Here is a 16168-nt window from a genome sequence, read left to right as displayed (position 1 = left end):
TTCAGGAACTAAAGCCCCATTTCTATGACTCATACCTCCCACTATAAGTCCAGAACATTTAGATACTGAGACATCTTTTTCTTCTGATGCATCAAAGGCTACTTTTCATCAGCTATTTTCCCAAATTTAAAATTGACCTAAAATTTGCAATCATATTATCTTTTGTTGCTACTTGGACTTCACCAAAATCCATAGCCTCTCTCCAATTCAAGGATTACAAATTCCTCATCAAAGGGGAGAAGAGTAGAATACTCAATGTAGCCTCACCCATTCTTACTAGTTGGTCTAATAACATGATTTGTGATTCCATTTGAGGTTTCCTTGGCAGTGGTTTGCCATTTTCTTTTCCAGCTCATTCAGATGAGGCAATGGATAAATAGGGTTAAATGATTTGTTCAGGTTCACACAACTAAGTGTCAAGCCAGATTTGAATTCAGGAAGATGAGTCTTTTCTGGGTCTAGACCTGGCATTCCATTCACTGTGTTACCTAGCTGCCTGTTCAGCAAACATTAGCACCTACCAAGTAGAAAGTATAAAGCTTGTGAAAGGGAGGCAGGAAGAAGTATATGGGGAACATACCAAACCTAGATTTCATTGGTAAAGGAAAGCAGGAAGATGCTCCCTACTCTGCAATTTACAAAAGAAGTATCAGAAGCTAATTTTAAACCCAGGTCTTTCTGGTTCCAAGCCCGGTTTTCTATTTTCTACACTGATTAGAGATGGGCACATAAAAAGATCATGTGAGACTCATTCTCATAGTCTAATGGGGAAACATGGCACTTAAAATATTTTCCTTATAATAGAAAATAATACATAGTGTATGGATTCATTTAGCATAAAATGCTAAATAAGCTCTGAAGAGGGAATTATTTCCATTAGCAGACATAGGGAAGACAATGGGGATCCTGTTTTTACCAGGATTTCTGTAGCAGATTATACATTTCAAGAATAACATAGACATGGAGTCAAAGAATGGGGTGGTCTGGTTAGAGGTAGCAAGTTGCAGTGGAGAGAGAGCCCTGAATTAATTATTACAAAAAGTGGATAGGAATCCTTCACTCTTCCACTAACTACCCTGTTATTTTAAATAATTTCTGCACCTCTCTGGGCTTGATTTTCCTGTCCTGTAAAATGAGGGGTTTGCAGACTAGATAGCCTCTGGGGCCCTTTCCAGTTTGAAATTAATCCTAGAATCTTTAAATGGGAATATGTAGGATTTTGTTTGTGTTTTTTGTTCCAAAACTTAAATATTTCAAAAATATGAAAATATCCTATAATAAAAAATGTTCAACAGCAAGGCATAATCTGAAATTAGAATTATTTCTATAGTGTGATGTAAAATAGGTTTTAAAAAATAGTTTGACATGTGAAATTAATCCTTTTTGGTGATTTTTTATGATAGAATGGGATACATTACTTTTCTGCTTTTCCTTTATTCTATAAAGAAATAGAAAAAAATTGGGTTTACCAGTCACTTAACCTATAAGGGTTGCAGAGATTAATCTGCATTGGAAGAGAACGTATTCATCTGCATTGGAAATGAAAATATCTTACCAGGAGCCATCTACTAGTGGTAGAGGACTAGGTCTAGAATTAGAAAGACCCAGTTCAAATTCGACCTCAGACACTGAAACAGTTTTTTGACTCTGGCCAAGTAAGTCTCTTAACTTCGGTTTGCCTTAATTTCTTCTGTAAAATGAGGATGATGATAATAGCACTTCATTTCCAGGATTGTTGTGAGGATCAAATGAAGTAATTGTAAAGTGCATAGCAAAGTTCTTGACACATAGTAAGCATTACATTTACATTAATTATTGTTATTACTACCTGGATAAAATCACATGTTCAGTTCAAAAACTTAATAATATAGCTCACTGATCAAGGTTTAACAATAAGCTCACTGGAAATGTATGTACGATATTTTTTTCATTTGTGGACACATTAATTTTATAATTATAACATTTTTGACAGTACATATGCATAAGTAATTTTTTACATTATCCTTTGTACTCCCTTCTGTTCCGAATTTTCCCCTCCTTCCCTCCACCCCTTCCCCTAGATGGCAGGCAGTCCCATACATATTAAATATGTTATAGTATATCCTAGGTACAATATATATGTACAGAACCAAATTTTTTTGATATATGAATGTTGTTGTTGTTGTTGTTGTTGCAAAGAAAGAATTGGATTCAGAAAGTAAAAATAACCTGGGAAGTAAAACAAAAAATGCAAACAGTTTACACTCATTTCCCAGTGTTCCTACTTTGGGTGTAGCTGATTCTGTCTGTCATTGATCAATTGGAACTGGATTAGATCTCTTTGTTGAAGATATCCACTTCCATCAGAATACATCCTCATACAATATTGTTGTTGAAGTGTATAATGATCTCCTAGTTCTGCTCATTTCACTCAGCATCAGTTCATGTAAGTCTCTCCAAGCCTCTCTGTATTCATCCTGCTGGTCATTTCTTATAGAACAGTAATATTCATGTACCATAATTTACCCAACCATTCTCCAATTGATGGACATCCATTCATTTTCCAGTTTCTAGCCACTACAAAAAGGGCTGCCACAAACATTCTTGCACACACAGGTCCCTTTCCCTTCTTTGGTATTTCCTTGGGATATAAGCCCAGTAGTAGCACTGCTGGATCAAAGGGTATGCACAATTTGATAACTTTTTGGGCATAATTCCAGATTGCTCTCCAGAATGTCTGGATTCTCTCACAACTCCACCAACAATGCATCAATGTCCCAGTTTTCCCACATCCCCTCCAACATTCATCATTATTTTTTCCTGTCATTTTAGCCAATTTGACAGGTGTGTAGTGGTATCTCAGAGTTGTCTTAATTTCTCTGATCAATAGTGATTTGGAACACTCTTTCATATGAGTGGGAATAGTTTCAATTTCATCATCTGAAAATTATCTGTTCATATCCTTTGACCATTTATCAATTGGAGAATGGCTTGATTTCTTATAAATTAGAGTCAATTCTCTGTATATTTTGGAGATGAGGTCTTTATCAGAACCTTTAACTGTAAAAATGTTTTCCCAATTTGTTACTTCCCTTCTAATCTTGTTTGCATTAGTTTTGTTTGTACAAAATCTTTTTAATTTGATGTAATCAAAAATTTCTATTTTGTGATCAATAATGATCTCTAGTTCTCCTTTGGTCACAAATTCCTTTCTCTAACACAAGTCTGAGAGGTAAACTATTCTATGTTCCTCTAATTTATTTATGATCTCATTCTTTATGCCTAAATTATGGACCCATTTTGATCTTATCTTAGTATATGGTGTTAAGTGTGGGTCCTGTATGCATGAAATTAAAAAATTTAATCCGTATTATTAAAATTTTCTCTGTCACTTTCTTAAGTTGAAACAATACAAAACAATAAATGGAATCCTACTTTGTAGCATTTACTTAATTCCAAAATATAAATGCTCACAATAAAAATTTAAGAATTGCTCTTGGAACAAGCTCCTTTATGCCATTGAGAGCTATATAGCTCTATAGTTGGGAGATAGTATATCAATAAAATAGGCAATGGTAGGTGTGGAAGAGGGTAAGGTCAAAGTTTTGATCACAAATCTGAGATGTATATGATGGTGAAGTAAGAAAAAGATTTGGGGTTAAGAACAGGTGTTGTGTTTCTCATGGATAACTTGTTGCTTCTGTAGACCTTGACTGGCTCATCACTTTCACTTTGGTGCCTCACTGGCAATGTGAGTCTTACAAAAGTTAATTGATTTACTAAAAATGACATGGATAGTAAATGTCAGAGATGATGTCTACCTATATAATATTAGCCAGTCCATTTTATGACTCCAGAAGAGTTATAAAGCAAATGTAATCATGAACTTTCTTGGACTCATCTTTCCTCACATTCACAAAACTAAGGGACTCAAAACTAGCAAAAAATAACAATAATAGTTCATTTACAAGCATATATTATTTCACATGCATCCACATTTTAGATATGCTGAAATTGAAGGTCTAAATACTAAATTACAAGGGCAGCAAAAGATACCTGAAACTTTTAATCTTTGTCTTCTTAAATAAAGTCTGGAATTTGGCTTAGGAGAAATTAGACACTCAGGAATTAAGATAAAAGCATCTCATTTTTCAAAATGCCTAAATTCATTCACAAATATAAAGATCAATTATTTTTTAAAAAATGTTTACATTTTACTATATTAATAATTATTTCAATCATGAAATCTGATTTCTAAATGACAATTAAAATAAAAATCATAACCTCAATGAGAAATATAAAGGTCTTTTTTAAAATTTCAAACCAAACACACTCACATGCTACTAAGGATTACAAAATTTGTTAATTTCAGGAGTTTTAAAAAAAGAAAGAGAAAAAAGCACGACAGTGCTATTTAAAAAAAAAAGGGGGGGGAGCATATAAAATATTGGGCAAAAAAAACTAAAAAAAATTCAACCAAATTTGAACTTACAAATGTGATATATTCCACAAGCACATAAGAATATATAGTCAATTCATACAAATATGCAATAATGAGGATGAGAAAATCATGGGCAAAACCACAGATTTATGTCAAGAACTTTTGATGAATTTCCTTAATGGGAATAGGTATTATACTGTTGGACTCGACATAAAGTTTTATTTTCTGAATCCCTGAAAATTTGACTAGGTTGTGATCCCAATCACAAAGCAAGTTTAAAAAAAAAGTAATAGTGGAAAATGATGTTAGAGAATTAAATTTGAACTAATAAATCATACAGTGTGATTGGCAAAGAATAAGAATTGAGAAAAAGTACAATTGAAACAGAGGGCAGAAAAAGATTTTTGAAAAAGGGAACAATGAGTTAAATTAAGAGTTAAGTAAAATACAAAGGTAAAATTAATGCCTGGAAAGTCTTGGAGGGGTGGATGGTAAATCATGCTGAAATATAACACAATAGCCCAAAAGACCATAATTTGGCTCTGCTAGTGAAGACAGCACATCATGAAATGACTAAAATTGCTCACTGGATTGCTCTGCAGAGATTACATCTGCAATACTGTATAGTCTTAGACACTTCATTAGGCAAAGGGCCAAATATGATGAAGATGGAGGTAATGTGAATGGAGAGGGAGCCATAAGTAAAATGAATAAAGAGTTTTCAATGTAGTTGATAAATTGGCCATTTATCATCTACCTCACCCTCTCCCTCTTGTCACCACCATTAAAATGTTATTTTTTAAAACAAACAAAATGTACTTGTAAAGTTGTAGCCTGGTTCAAAAAGATATTGTGGCAATCAAAGGATCATAGAGCTATATCTTAGAAGGGAACTCTTAGGCCATTTATTCCAAACCCTCCATTTTACAGTTGAGGAAACTGAGCCTTACAAAAGTTAATTGATTTACCAAAAATGACATGGGTAGTAAATGTCAGAAATAATGTCTACCTCCAGAACCAATGCTTTATGGAATACCACTTTTAAGTGCTCACTGTGGCATAATGGGAAGCATTATGAATGAGTTTAAATTTTGCCTTACTGTAGAGGGCCAGAACTTTGGAGAAGTATGCTTGAAAGAAGTATACTTGAAACAAGGTGTTAACTGAGTGGAATTAATGAGACAATGGTGAACTAGTTTACATATACTTAGTATTTAGCATGGTGATTTAATTGTAATAGGGTATTTAAACTGAGGACAAAGTCAACCACAGAGATAGTCTATCTTTGATCAGCTTCCTGGTGGCTCTCTTGCCTCCTGCACTATGGGGGAGACTGGTTCAGAATGGGAGACTAAAGGATCCGATAAAGACTTCGAATTTTATTCTTGACTATTCTCCTGGTAATTATTTTGCTGAGGCCAAGGCTGGTCCCAAGGCCCTCCAGAAAGCTAGCCCAAATATTACATTTTGGCGCCTGACCATGGACGTAAGGATTGACACTCAGCAGTTCAACTGACATTTTAAGTTCAGTAGAGAAGTCCCCGTGACCTGGAAATAGGGTAAGTATAAAAATAGATAAGCAGGAAATTTTAGTAAGGGCTAAACTAGTGTTTCAGCTGAAATGGGACAAATGCTTAGAAAAGGGCCTTCCCCCACCCTAACGGAAGTGTGTAGAATGCATAGTTAAGCTAATAAAGAACCAAGGTTTGATCATTGAACTCTTAGAAACATTACAGTACACATCTCCTTGGTTCTCTAAGGAAGAAAAATTAGAGCCAGATAAGTGGAAACTAGTGGGAGAGCAATTAATTGAATATTACAATGCAAATTTATCTAGCGTTTATTGCTAGCTAGCAACTACACTCCACCAGAACAGGGGGGGTCAGCAAATGAATGATCTCAGGGCCACATATTTACAGGAAGAAGAGAGAGACATCAAAATGTCTCTTGATACATTTGTCATAATTACAGTTGGGGAGATTACAGGTTTTATAACTCAATAGAAGGGCAGTGTCCAGTACAAGCAGTCCATTATAATCTCCAGGTGATGTGGAGAGATCCAGAAAGTGGTGAATGGAAGGGACCAGGTAAGTTAACTGCTTGGGGGAGAGAGTTTGCTTGTATCTCTACAGATGGAGAAGGAATCAGATGAGTAACAACAAACCATATTCGCCTTGTCAATGAGAGAGAGACAGAAAAAGAGAAGACCCTCAAAGACCCAAGAAACATCAGATGGCAATTGACTCCTGAACATCAAAAATTGTTGATGAGACTTCAGGACTTCAAAATCTGCATGAATCATTGGATTCCCTGACACATGATAAGACTATTGTAGGACTTGAAAACTTACAGGAATCATTGGATTCCCTGACACATGAAATAATAGACAATAGATTAGTTTTGGACTAGTTCTAGGACTTATGGACACGTATAATTCCTCATGTTGATTCATGTTGTTTGTTACATCACTATTTGCCTGTGTTATATAGTTTCTTGCTTGTGTAATACCTTCCATGCTGATGGATTTATGTATACCTGTTTCAAGTAAGACCTTTCAGCCCAGAGGAAACCTGCTAACAATATTTGGTTTGGTATTCTCACCTCCCTGAGAAGTCAGGGAAGACGTGATCACCTCCTTTTGGTGTTTTCACCTCCCTCCCTGAAAAGTCAGAGAGGGCTTGATCATCCCCTTTTTTTGGTGTTTTTTCACCTCTCTTCCTGAGAAGTCAGGGAGGGCATGACTACCTGTGTTCTAAAACAAAAGAAAGAAGGAGATGTAGAGGACAAGTAGTGAGTTTCTCGGGTTATATTTGAACTCATATCTTCCTAATTCCAGATCTAGTGCTCTTACCACTGCACCCATATCAAAGCTTCTATCTTGTACTCAATTCTGCCCTATGGAGGTAAAAAGAAAAAAAAATTAATTCCTATTCAATACCTTCAAATTTTGAAGATAACTATCATAGAATCATATTGTCATAGAATTAAAAATAGAAGTTTTTTTATAGAGAACCTTTAGTCTACTCCCCTTATATTACAGGTGAAGAAACTGAGAACCAGAGATGTAAAAAAATTTACCTCTCTGTGTTTATGATCAAGTTTTGTGAAGCAGGGCAAACTATTTAACCTCCAAAAATAGTTAATAGGAATATTGTTTTAATAACAACTTTGAGTAAATAAGTGATTTTTACTATTATAAATACCAAATTAATTACAAACAACCTATGGGAGAAGATACTGCATTCAGAGAAAGGACTATTTATCAATTTTTAAAAATAGATTTTGCAATTTTGTGTGCAATCATCTTTTTTTCTATTTAATGTTATGGAAATGCTTGTTTTATTTCTTAAGTTCAGAATAAAAAAAATTAAAAAAAAATAACCCTCTAAAACCCACCTTCTACCCCCTAGCTGAAAAATCTCAAAAACTTCAAGTTCTAGAGGTAATATAATAAGTATTGGTATAAAGAATTTCTTCATTGGGTATTCACTGCATCAGTGAAATCATGGTCCTTTTTCCTATCTTTTTACATAGTATTTCCCCAAAGTCTTAATATAGCTGGAAACTTATAAAATTTTAAACTTCACTAAAGAGATATCCTATATAGATTTATATAGTACATATTTTCTCCTTGATAGAATGTAAGCTCTTTGAGAACAGGAATTGATTGAATTTTCTCTTTTTGTCTCTAGTACCTAGCAACTAGCATATAGCACATGACTCATGATTTCTTAATAACTCCTTGATGAGGGATTGAGACTGCTCCCTTTCACCATTTAATACTGACATGACAAAAAGGACGTGTCACATTGAAAAACACTTTTAGGTTTACAAAGCACTTTCTATATTTATTCTCTCATTTGTTCTTTACAAAGATCCTCCTGCAAGGAAGGTATTATCACTATATGTCTCCATGGCTGAAGCAGCTGCTGAAAAGCACTTAGTGCCCACTTAGATATTGATCTACTTCATCCTAGGCCCCTGCTTGCCAGTTGTCTTGAACTTTGATGACTGAAATGAGTAAGACTTTGTGCAAATCTGCCTTATTTGAACTGAATTCATACACAAGTCAAGAAGACATGAAGTAACTGTATAAACAACCACCACCACCATCACTGTCTCTGGTTTTTAACTAAGAAAATTCAGATTTAGACAGGTTTAAAGAATTTGTCACACAATTTATAATTAATAATAGCAGGATTAGAATCCATATCTTTCAGCATGTAAATGAAATGCTTTATTACTCTACCCACAGGGCTCCTCAATTATTCTTGCCTATTGCTGGCCAGGGTCATGGGAATGCAGCAAATATAAATTAATTTAAGAACAATGTTATGAACAATTTCTCAACTCTTTGTCTTTGAAATAGAAAAATTTTCCCAAATTACACCTGAAATATTTAAAATAGGACTTTTTTTTTTTTTTTTTTTTTTTTTTTGCTAAGTGGTTAAGTGACTTGCCCAAGGTCACACAACTAGGGAGTGTTAAGTGAGTGAGCTCAGATTTTAACTCAGGTCCTCCTGACTTCAGGGCTGGTGTGCTATCCACTGCACCACCTAGCTACTTCTAAAATAGGAATTTTAAAGGGGGATAAAACAGCATCTAAAAGAGCAATAATTAAGAAGTGTAATGACATAAATTATATTCATTTCTACCATTTTTATTTTGCTAGAAAACCACCTGAGAGAAAGCTTAATGTTTTTGCTCCAGGCTATATACAGCAAATGCCAAAGCTGTGGAGAGAACTCTGATTTCTTTATTTCCAGTCTAGAGAAACCAAGACTTGCTTCCTCTGTGTTAGCAAATGAAGCAATACTAAATAATCCTTTTTCTTCATCCTATAAAAGGTGCTATTAACCACAAACTATTTACTGTTGGGGCAACTAAGTAGAATAGTGGATAGATTCTAGCCTGGAGTCAGGAAAACTTATCTTCCCAAATTCAAATCTGGTGTTAGAAATTTATTAGCTGTGTGACTCTGGAAGAGTCACTTAATCCCATTTACCTCAATTTCCCCATCTATAAAATGAACTGGAGAAAAAATGGGTTTGCTTGAAAACCTCAAATTGAGCTGGACAAGACTGAAAAACAAATAACAACTTTATTGTGATTTCTCTTAACATTCATAGAAGAGAAATTCTGAATATCATTTTAAGTTTACTAATGGTAAAATATAAAGTAAAATGTGAACCTAAATACTTTTGCAGAGTTAAGGAGTAAACTGATTGTAGAGTAAGAAAAACAGACATCTTATTTTGACTGCCATCTTCCCTGTCTATCATGATTCTAGAAATTCTCCCTCGAAAATCTTAATACAGACAGATCTTGTTATTTACTTATCTAATATATATATGCACACACATACATACACACATGTATTTTAGAATTGTATAATATGTTAGATAACTAATAGATATGTATATAATATATATGATAGATTAATAGATTTAATATGTATTAGATAACTATCATGTATATATGTGTATACACATATATATCGCAGAAAATATGTATTCCTATATTTATTGCTTTAGAATATGTTACTATATTATAACCACAGACAGTCTCAATATATTTGAATATATACAGATCTATTAATAAATAAATCTATAATCCACTATGTGCCAAATCCTGTACTAAATACTACAGATACAAAGACAATCCGTGACCTTAATAAGCTTACATTTTAATTTATTAATATTTATTGGTCTGGAATATACTCATTTATGTTCATATGGGTATTATGTATGTATATATATAGACACACACACACACATATATATACATATACATATATATATATATATATATATATATACAGAATACACTTACATTGCCTATGATAATATAAACATGTAATAACCCAGGACGCAAACCCTTTATAGAAAACTCTCCTCATTGATGAAAAATGATTATTTTGATGCTCTATGATTGCATGAAAAGCAGAGTTGTTGAGAGCTTAGGAGGGCAGAGATTCAAGGTCTTTTGGCTTCTTTAACAGAGAGGGGACACATGAAGTTCTAGGAGTTTTTCAGAAAGTCACATGAGCAAATAGAACTGAACATCCTCCACCAATGAGGTATCTTCTACAAATGATTATGTATGATAGCTAGGGTACTTCAGTCCCCACCTTCCCCCCACTGTCATTTATATAAATATATGAGTTTGCTCTGACCCCTCAATTTGTTAACCATGTCCATTACATTCTACACTTCCAAAGAGTACTTCAGTTTTTTGAGAAGGTTAAGAGGAAGAGGGGTGTCTCTTATTTCTGCTATTGATAAGACATCCTATTGATTGTATTCCTTCAGTTTTAGGAGCACAATGATTAGCATTCCAAAAAAAAAAAAAATAGCCATTTACATTAGATTAACTTTTATGTGGAAATATTTAGGGCAAAGTTTATCCAGAATAAATATACAAACATTTCCTCCAACAACTTGGGGATACAGTCTCCCTAATAAAACCTAAGTCTCTGATAATAGGAAAAGCATTTGAGTCACAGTTTATAGACAGTGTTTTATATAAGATTATTCCATTAAATTCAAGCCCAAGGGCTATCCCATCATTCACCAGGACTCTGGCTTCTTAGGACTTGCCTGATGGGCTAATTACAACACCCACCCTAGGATATTGGACTTAAAGACCTCCATGGCTCAGTCTCCCAAACTGGGAGCTTCCCTCCATAAATTCAGAACTAAAAGAGGGCAAACAAAACAGGATCAAACCTATTGTAAAAATTGCATAAAAGTTTAGTTTCCACGGAGTTACGTGATTAGACTATAGAGGAAAGCCATAAATTAGAATTTAAAAAACATTCTATGATATGCAGAAGGGGTACATAAACATGCAAATAAAGTGAACACAGAGCGGAGATGTAATTAAATTAGGGGTGAAGACTCATGTGGAGGAATTAGGCTCTTTTTTCATACCAAAAGAAGTTTATTTTGCCTCAATACAGCAAAAATATGCAATAAAGATACCTTGCTCTTTAGATATTTTGCATGTGGCCCTTCCACATCTTTATTTTTTATTTTTTTTATTAAAGCTTTTTATTTTCAAAACATATGCATGGATAATTTTTCAACATTGACACTTGCAAAATCTTATGTTCCAAATTCCCCCCACTTTCCCTCACCCCCTCCCCAAGTGGCAAGTAATCCAATATATGTTAAACATGTTAAAATATATATATATATATATATATATATATATTTATATGTGTGTGTTTAATCCAATATATCTATCTATATCTATATCTATATCTATATCTATATCTATATATATACACACATACACACACACACACAATTATCACGCTGCACAAGAAAAATCAAATCAAAAAGGGAAAAAATGAGAAAAAACAACAAAAAAGAGTAAAAATGCTATGTTGTGATCCCCACTCAGTTCCCCACAGTCTGGGGTAGTCTCTGGGTGTAGATGGCTCTCTTCATCACAAAATCAATGGAAATGGCCTAAATGGCTTCTCTCTAACTGTCCCTTCTCTGTTTTATTTATCTGATATCTCCCCTGATTCCTCTGACTCCATTCAGTTCTCAATCTCATTGTTGTCCATTAGAATTGATCTTCATATAGTCTTGTTGCCAATGATCTGGTTCTGCTCATTTCATTTAGCATCAGTTCACATCAGGTCTCTCCAGGCCTCATCTGGTTGGTCATTTCGTATAGAAAATAGCAAGGAATTAGGCTCTTCAGATAGGTTGTAACCAGCCAATAGGGAATCAAGGGACAGACTTGCATTTAAGGGACAGGCATGCATGGCCAATTCTAAGGTGAGTCAGCTTCCAGTCACTGGCTTTTGCAAGGTCATGAATTAAAAAATCCTTTCCTGGCTTCAACAGTGGGTCTGTAGAATTCTTGATAAGATATTTGTCTCCTGCTCCCATTTCTCAGTCATATTGCTCAGGAGAGCAATGGTTCCTAGGCCTTTCCCAGTTATTGCTGGGTGTTCTCTGCTGTGAGTGAATGAACCCTTCAGCAACAAGCATTTATAAGCACCCCCTATATGCTGGGAACTCTGATAAGTGCTGGAAATAAAAGAAAAGGCAAAAATAGTTTTTGCTCTCAAAGAATTCATAATCTAATATGGAAGACAATATATAAATGATTATGTACAAACAAGATATAAATGAGAAAAATTGGAGATGGTCAATAAGCACAAAAGACAGGACCTTTGGAGGTAAGAGACAGAATACTTTGTTCAAGAAAGGAAAGAAGTAGGAAATAAGTATTTATTAATTTGATACTATGTTTCAGGTACTGTGCTTTATAAATATCATCTCATTTGATTCTCACAACAATCCTGGTACATAGGTATTATTAATGATCCCTACTTGACAGTTGAGGAAACTAAATTAGACAGAAGTTCAGTGAATTGCCTAATAAATATCTGGGGTTAAATTTGAACTAACTTGTATCCTTTGTGCTCACTAAGAGGAAGGAAAAGAGGATGAAACAAAATTATATAAATGCTAACTTTTAAGTATTAAGTAAGGGATTGGATCATATTACCCACTCTGCTCAAAAATGTTCAGTGGCTCCTGATTGCCTATTGAGTAAATAGCTCCTTTCCAAGCTGCTTTACATAGCATTCAAAGTTTTCCACAAGTAGGCATTGCTCTGTTTTTTTCCTCTATCCATATTATAAAATAATATAATAAAGCCATATTATTTCCCTCTAATCACTCTGTGTTCCACTCAAACCCTACTATTTTGTTCCTGCAACTACTAAGCACCCCCTGTACTTTTCCTTGTCCCTGCCTTTGCTTAAATGGTTTAAATACATTGAACTTCTAGCTATTTTGTAATCCAAATGAAATGGCTTCTCTCTAACTGTCAATTCTCTGTTTTATTTATCTGATATCTTCCCTGATTCCTCTGCCTCCATTCAGTTCTCAAAGGGTTGTTCTTATTATTTGACATTCCATTTCCCATTTCTGTGTTTTTACACAGATGATATCCCATGCATGGAATGTCTTCCTTTCTCCCTCTGTTTCATGAAAGCTCTAGCTTTTTTCACAAGCCTAGCTCAAGTGTCACTTACTCCAGGAAGCCTGTCTTTGGAAATTGCCTTGGATCTATTTGGTATTTCATTTTCTTTTTTAATTAAAGCTTTTAATTTTCAAAACATATGCATGGATAATTTTTCAACACTGATCCTTGCAAAACCTTGTGTTCTGAATTTTCTCTCCCTCCTTTCCCATATCTTTCCCTAGATGTCAAGTAATCTAATATATGTTAAACATGTTAAAAAAATATATGTTAAATCCAATATATGTATATATATATATACATACATACATATATATATATAATTATAGTGCTGCACAATAAAAATCAGACAAAAAGGAAAAAAATGAATAATAAAACAAAATGTAAGCAAACAACCACAAAAAGAGTGAAAATGCTACATTGTGTTGTTAGGTTCTTACTAAGTGCTAATGAGCTAATGAGATATTAGGTTCTTACTAAGTGCTAAGTCAGTACTTAACAATTCTCTAGTTCTGGCCTTTACTGGGAGTTTTATCCCTTCGAACTTCTGGGGAGGAGCTTGCATGCTTAGGAGGAGCAAGTTCATTGGTTGAAGTATTTTTTCCCAGAAGCCCCTGAGTTATTTCACTCCCATTCTCAGGGAGGATAAAAGAGGGCGGCACTCGAGAGATAGAGATAGGTCAGAGTTGGAGCGTCTCTCTGGAGGAAGGAGAGTCTGGCCGAGAGATTGAGTTGAGACAGCAAATCTCTTCCCAGAGAGCAATTGGGAGTTTCTGGAGACAACAGACCTTTACATTGTGTGATCCACACTCAGTTCCCACAGTCCTCTCTCTGGGTGTAGATGGCTCTCTTCATCACGAGGTCATTGGAACTGACTCTATCATCTCATTGTTGAGAAGAGAATGTCCATCAGAATTGATCTTTATTATTATATAATCTTTTTGCCAAATACAATGATCTCCTGGTTCTGCTCATTTCACTTATTATCAGTTCATAGAAGTCTCTCTAGGCTTCTCTGAAATCCTGCTGATCATTTCTTGTAGAACAATAATATCCCATAACATTGATGTATCATGACTTATTCAGGTATTCTCCAACTATGGACATCCACTCAGTTTCCAGTTTCTTTCCACTACAAAAAGGGCTGTCACAAACATTCTTGCACAGATGGAACCCTTTCCCTCCTTTATGATCTCTTTGGGATATAAGCCCATTAGAAACACTGCTGGGTCAAAGGATATGCACAGTTTTATAGCCCTTTGAGCATAGTTCCAAATTGCTCTCCAGAATGGTTGGATCAGTTCACAATTCTACCAACAATATAATAGTGTACCAGTCTTCCCACATTCATCATTATCGTTTCCTGTAGTCTTAGTCAATTTGAGAGGTGTGTACCTCAGGGATGTCTTAATTTGAATTTCTCTGATCAGTAGTGATTTAGGTATTTCATTTTCTAGGTACACCCTCTACCTCCCCCAGTAAAATGAAAGTTTTTTAAGGTCTGGGGCACACTCCAACTCCTAGCATAGTTCTTAACACACAGGAAGCATTCAATAAATGCTCATTAAAATGGCTGAACGAGTTGGCTAGAAAAGGCTTGCCTCTAAGCGTCAGTTAAGGAAGGTAGGTTTACAATGGATTAGGTAACACAATACATAATGGGTCATTAAGGGAAAATAAGATGTGGACAGGGTTATATATTCCAAATTCTTCTATTTCAAGGAGAACAAGATAATCCCTTGGTGTTACTGAGACAAAATATTAGGCAGCAGGAAACCTGGGCTTCACCCAGTCTGTTAGTCTCATTCTTTGAATATGTTGAGGGTTGATAGATAAGGATAAGGTAGCAGAATAATAAATATATCAACAGATAAACCTGAATATTTATGCCTCATGTAAGTTAGGGTTGAATGATTTGTGTGAACAAAGGACTGTTGATTTGAACAGGGTGAAATGGAGGGACTTTGTGGAAGAAAAAAGAATTTCAGGAATTGTTTGAATAGTGAAAATCAACAGATTTCTTAAAGGTAGGAAGAATAGGAGGGGACAGGATATAAGAGAACATAGTGTTAGCTCTGGTAAGATAAGGACAGCTAGGTGGCACACTGGATATAGAATTTGAGACCTAGAATCAAGACCTCAATTCAAATCCAGCCTCAGATACAAACAGCTATATGGGACTAGGCAAATTTATCTTAGTTTCCCCACCCATAAAATGAACTGACAAAAGAAAGGGCAAACCATTTCAGTATTCTTGCCAAGAAAAATGCAAGATGAAGTCATGGAGAGTTGGACAAACTGAAATGAAAGATTAAACAATAACAAAAAGAATTAACTGTAATGGAGAAATGCTTCTGGCCTTTTCAATAAGTTTGTAGTAAAGCAAAGGTGTCCATCGTCATCACTATTATTTAATATAGTTCTAGAAATTCTATCTATAGCAATAAGACATTAAAAAGAAATTGAAAGAATAAGTATAGTCAAAAAGGAATTGAAACTATTACTTTCTGAAAATATGATGGTTATTTAGAAAATCTTAGTGAGTCAATTAATTAAAAGAATTACAAACGTCAGTAAAGTAGCAAGATATAAAATAAAGCCTGGAGTCAAGAAGACCTGAGTGCTGCCCAATTTACCTCAGGATTGAAGGAGAGTAACTTGCCCAGGATCACACAGGTGCTGAGTGTCTGAGGCTGGATTTTATTTGTTTCTTTAAACAATGCGTGCCATATGTCA

This window comes from Sminthopsis crassicaudata, chromosome 5 (genome assembly GCF_048593235.1).
Source record: "Sminthopsis crassicaudata isolate SCR6 chromosome 5, ASM4859323v1, whole genome shotgun sequence".
NCBI lineage: Eukaryota > Metazoa > Chordata > Mammalia > Dasyuromorphia > Dasyuridae > Sminthopsis > Sminthopsis crassicaudata.
The sequence above is the reverse complement of the archived record's forward strand: the minus strand, read 5'-3'. Positions refer to the sequence as shown.